This window comes from Galeopterus variegatus, unplaced genomic scaffold (assembly GCF_000696425.1).
Source record: "Galeopterus variegatus unplaced genomic scaffold, G_variegatus-3.0.2 Scaffold555, whole genome shotgun sequence".
Lineage (NCBI taxonomy): Eukaryota > Metazoa > Chordata > Mammalia > Dermoptera > Cynocephalidae > Galeopterus > Galeopterus variegatus.
The window spans coordinates 52,896-58,920 of NW_007726666.1; the positions used below are offsets into that span (position 1 = coordinate 52,896).

Sequence of the window (6,025 nt, forward strand, 5' to 3'; positions counted from 1 at the left end):
AGAAACTATTTGAATCCACCCCAGCATGCCCTGTAGGTCATTTCCTTGAGTGCTGTGCGTGCTGGTTTTGCAAGTGCTCCAATTACTCTGAGAGCTGGACACGCCCCTGAGGCATTTGGGCAGGCGGAACTCCAGGCTGGCCCTGCCCGCTATCACCGGTGCAGCCTGTGCTGCTGCCCTTGCCCGTGCTGAGGTCATGGGGGGCAGGGTGGGGGGTAGATGAGTGAGACCTCAATTCAACTTTGCTGAAAAACACCCTGGGGCATTTGTTTTCTTTGTTTCTTTTTTTAAGGCCTTCTCTGTTCATGCAAATCTTATTCTATCTAGAATGAGTTTCTTGGCATTTGCTTTAAGGTAAGTCTGCTTTGAAGACTCTGGAGGAAATTTCAATCATATTCCTATTCATAGTCAAAGACTGAGCGGGAACTAAAAATATCAGCATTTTGGATTTTTTTTTTTTTTTCCTTCGGAAGCCCTGAACAGAGCATCACCAGGTCCTCCGAGGGAGCCAGGGAACCGCGTCAGGCTCCACGGCACCAACGCTGACATCTGCGTCAGTGTCAGCTGCTGGTTCTAAGAGGCCCACGGACCTCTCAACAAGGCACCACGTGTCTCCAAGGCCATTTTTCTAAACATGTAAAATGAAGTTCCCTAAATACATTACAAGTTTAACAGGCAAGACAATTTGGCTATGGAAAAACCTCAGAGCAGTCAGGATGTTCAGAGTATTAAAAGCTAAATTAGCTGACAAGTATTATCTCTACTCCAAGTGCAGCCTGACATCAAGCAGTTCTAAAAGTTATTAGCCAGGCGTTGCGGCCACAGAGAGCTCCGTGCTGATTTCAAGCCCACGTTCATTATTCACTGGCTTGTTCTGCCTGTGCCCTCGCAGGGCAGCTTTGTCTCTAGACAAGGCAAGCAAATGTGGGATTGGAAAATATTTTACTTGAAAGGCAGTCCCAGCATAGACAATGATTTACCATTGATGGCTTCTGTGTGAGTCAGTCTTTCTAAAAGAGGAAAGGCTCCTTTAAAAGAAAAACAAACAAACAAACAAAAAAAACCTTTGAAATCTGTTGGCTTTTTTTTAAAAAAACCAGATCTGCCTTTTGGAATTAGCTTTAAATTAAGACAAGATGATTCACTCTTCCAATGGCACATTAAAATAGAGATATCCTTTAAAAGAAAAACAAACAAACAAACAAAAAAAACCTTTGAAATCTGTTGGCTTTTTTTAAAAAAAACCAGATCTGCCTTTTGGAATTAGCTTTAAATTAAGACAAGATGATTCACTCTTCCAATGGCACATTAAAATAGAGATTCCTTAAGAGGGCCAGAAGTTTGGACGCTGAGGTTAGTGACAAACTGTTGTTCCATTTGTGGAGTTCTGCCCTTCTAAAGACAAAAGCGTCTGGCAAGGTCCTATAGTTCTTACCCAACAGGGTCAGGTTGCCTTATGGCAACATGGGCCCACATTCTGATTGAAAGGCTGAGTAAACAGTCCATTGCTAAGGTAATAACCATTTGGTAGGACCATATCAAAGCTAATTAACTTATTAGCCATCCAACAATGGAGAACCTGCTAAAGGTCACTTAGGGACTGGTCAGTCTTCTGCTGTTTTATTTTAGGTTAAGGGCAAAGCAAGAAAATATTTACCAAGTGAAACAGAACAAAAAGAAAAATTACTACACATCAGAGGCACCATGGTGACACTCCATTCTGAATGCCACACCACACCCAGAAGACAAATGACAATGGTGACAATTTCTGGTAAGTTGCATTAGATAATATTTGCTACAGAGGTGCAAGCAACTGAGCCAGTGTTTTCTTGCTATGACCTTGTCTATTCCTTTCATTTAAAATCTTAAGAGAAGAAATTCATTCACATAATAACAAGTCACTTTTTGGATAAATTGCCTAAGAGTTTTTGCCAATGCAAAAGATGTGATGCCTGGCAAAATAAGAGTAAGTGATGAACATAGTAGGCACTCAGGAAATGGTAATTACCCGTCTACCATTTCAATCTACCATGACCACCTAGGCCTGCCTTTATGATTAGGTTCATCTTTCTTTTCTGGCTAGATAAAATTAATGTGATATAATCCATAAACACCATCTGCAGCTATTGCAGCCTATTTGACTTTGGGTGAATTCATCCAAATCCATAGAGGTCATGGTAAACAGGGCATGGGTGCGAGGACCAGACTGACATAGATTGGACACCCGACTCTGCCACTTGCTGTGTGGCTCAGACAAGTCCCTTGGCTACCCTAGACCTAACTAGCAGTGTTTTTATAAGGAATAAAGGTAATAAGAGTTAGATTGCCTAACAGTGTCTGGCATTGAATAGAAGCTCCATAAATCATATTATTGTCTTAAGTGGCCTGTTTAAGTGACAAACAGGAGGAAGGCCATTTATGTATTAATTCCTTTATTTAATGCATATTAATGAAGCATTTCCTATGTACCAGATCCTGAAGGAGCTCCGAGGTTGTCTAGAATCACCCTGGGGCTCTGGAGGAGACTGGATCTCTCTGGGCAGGGCATGGATTTGGAGCATGGGCAGGATTTGGGCCATTCTACTCTGTCCAGGGTCTGATTCCATTGAAGCTGTTCTCAGGTTACCATGGAATAATTATTTTCAAACTTCCTGGCCTCAGGACCCCTTTTACTCTTAAAAATTATTGAGGACCCTTTATTAGTTTTCTCATTTCTGCTGTAACAAATTTGTACCACAAATCCATAAAACAATGCAAATTTATTTTCTTACTATTCTGGAGGAAAGAAATTCAAAACCAGTCTCACTGGGCTAAAGTTAAGGTGTCCACAGGACTGGTTCTTTCTGGAGGCTCTAAGGGGAGTCTGCTTCCTTGCCTTCTCCAGCTCCTAAAGGTACCTGCATTCCTTGACTCCTGATTCCTTCCTCATCCCTCCAGCCTCTGCTCCAGGCATCGTATCTCCTGCTACTCACAAGAACCCTTTGATTACATCAAGCCCATCTGGATAGTCCAAGCTACTCTCCCCTTCTCAAGATCTCTAACTTAACACATCTGTAAAGTCCCTCTTGTTATGTAAGGTAACATTCACAGGTCCTGGAGATTCAGATGTGGACAACTTTCAGGGACCATTATTCACCTATCACAGACCCCAAAGAGGTTTTGTTTGTGTGTCTTATATTTATCAATGTCTACCATGTTAGAAATTAAAATTGAAAGATTTAACCATTATTATTATTTCACTTAAAAATAATAATAAGAAATTCATTAAAGGTTAAATAACTAAAATATTTTAATGAAAAATAATTATATTTTCCAAAACAAAGTAGTGAGAAGGGTGGCATTACATCACATTTTTACAAATCTCCTTAATGTTCAGATTAATAAAAAACAGCTGGATTCTCATATCTATTGTGATTTTTTTTTTCTTTTGGTTGAAGTATGTCAAGAAAATCCAGCCTCACACAGATACATAACTGGAAAAGGAAGGTGGTAATTTAATAACCTTTTTATGTAATTGTGGATATTCTTTTTTGATATTACACCAAAACTCAACAAGGATAGTTTCTTAAAGATGAGTTGCAATGTGGAATCTGAAAGCATACCCATGAACCTTTTATATTCTGTTATTGTAAATTCCATCAGTTTACTTTGAATGGCTCTTTTACTCATGATTTTATAACATTATATTACAATTCTGGTGATTTGAAAAATATTGGCTCACTAAGTTATACAGATCTCCCACATATTGGCACATTTCATTACACAAGATTTAAAAATCACACTCATTAATATCACCATAAGTTTATCATGGAAGTCTTTAGGTATTGGGAAGCTGTCAACAAATTTTCCAAAATTTTAATTTTTGCTTGAAAACTCATTGTTATCATTGGCAGCAAACACTGTCAAATTGTTTTCCTTGAAAGCACAAGCTCACCTAATTCATTTTTGAGAAAATATCTGCCAAACTCTTAAGTCTAAATAGCCACAAGTAGTCAGAAATTCTCTCAAATAAAAATGATCATCCATGAGGGAAAAATGGCTAGTTCAACTCTAACTCAATCACTCAGGTGTTATTCCTTCAGGCAGTCATCATAATTTGGTATGCAACATAAGGGCTTTATGCAGGTCTCCTATTTTGTCACCCAGAGTATCAAAAAGACATGTCCTCAACAGTTGAGAATAAAATTAATAAATTTTAGTGCTTCATCAAGAACATTCTTTCATGGAAATGCCTTTGATTTTTATGGTGTTTTCAATATTTGTTTTACTGTGAGTTCCTGGAAGTGAAGAATGTAATGGCCACTACTATGGTTTGGTGCCACTACCCTGATGGGTACTAAGGAGCCACCAGTCTTACCCACTATTGCCTTTGCAACATCAGGACAAATGTCAACACAATGCAAAAGGCAAATACCATCTTAGTATTATGAAAATAGTTTTGACCTCAACAGACTCCCTGAAAGGTCTTAGGAATCCCCAGGGGTCTGCAGACCACACTTTGAGAACTGCTGCCATGGAGAAACCAATACCCCAAAAGATGTGGAATCAAGTACGGATGGTCCAGAGCCTTTTTGATTGTTAGAGATCACAGAGGCAGCTCCAGGTAGCAAACACATTCCTGGAATAGACAAGATTCTAGTCCTAACTTACATCCTTTTGGAACCTATATTTTCCCTTGGAACTATAGTTTTCCTATCAGAAAGATGAAAATAATATTTTCCCTAACAGCTTCAGAACTTTATTATGAGAATCAAGCTTCAACAATGTGTGTAAAAATAAAATTTTCTTACCATGGTTAGTAGGTATAGTTGACATAAACTGCACATATTTAAGTGTACCATGATGCTTTGACACGTAGATACAACTGTGCAACCATCACCACAGTCAAGATGATGAACACATCCATCACTTCTAGAAGTTTCCTCCTGCCCCTTTGTAATCCCTCCCTCCCACCTCTATCCTTACCCCCTGCCCCAGGTAACAATTGATCTGCTATTACCATAGATTACTTTGCATTTTCTAGAATTTTACATAAATAAAATCACATTGTATGTACTCTTTTTTTTTTTTTGACTGGCTCCTTCCACTTGACATAATTATTTAGAGGCTTTGCAGACACCATCGCCAGCCATGGTCAACCCCACCATGTTCTTCGACATATGTTGACAGCAAGCCCTTGGGCCTTGTCTCCTTTGAGCTTTTTGCAGACAAAGTTTTAAAGACAGCAGAAAATGTTTCCTGCTCTGAGCACTGGAGAGAGGATTTGGTTATAAGGGTTTCTGTATTCACAGAATGACCCCAGGATTTATGTCCCAGGGTTGTGACTTCACATGCCATAATGGCACTAGCAGCAAGTCCATCTACGAGGAGAAATTTGAGGATGAGAACTTCATCCTGAAGCATACAGGTCCTGGCATCTTGTCCATGGTAAATGCTGGACCCAACACAAATAGTTCCTAGTTTTTCATCTGCACTGCCAAGACTGAGTGTTTGGATGGCAAGCATGTGGTCTTTGGCGAGGTGAAAGAGGGCATGAATATTGTGGAACCACAGAGTGCTCTGACTACAGGAATGGAAGGAACAGCAAGAAGATCATCATTGCAGACTGTGGACAACCGTAATAAATTTGGCCTATGTTTTATCTTAACCACTACACCATTCCTTCCACAGCTCAGAAGACCACCTCTCTACCCCATCTGCTTGCAATATCCTGTAATCTTTGTGTTCTTTCTGCAGTTCTTTGGGTTCCATATTTCCACTTCGTATGGAAATTTAAATTTTAAATTTAAAATTTAAATTTTAGCCATTCTTACAGGTGTGTAGTATGTGTTAAAGTGATTTGAATGCTCAAAATTTGTATGCAACTATGAGACTTCATTAACAATACCTCTTTACATTGTATAATCTCAGGGCATGCGGATTTAGCTTGCATACACTTTCTAATCATTGGCCAATTGTTTTGTAAAATTTTTCAAGGTTTTGGAGCCATTATGAATTCTTAATAAGGATGGCAAATTCTTCAGCA

General features: G+C 39.2%; 1 pseudogene; it reads left to right on the forward strand.

Annotated features, from left to right (window-relative positions):
* Positions 1-5,130: 5,130 nt before the first annotated feature.
* On the forward strand, positions 5,131-5,621 carry LOC103588341 (annotated as a pseudogene).
* The last annotated feature ends 404 nt before the right edge of the window (positions 5,622-6,025 follow it).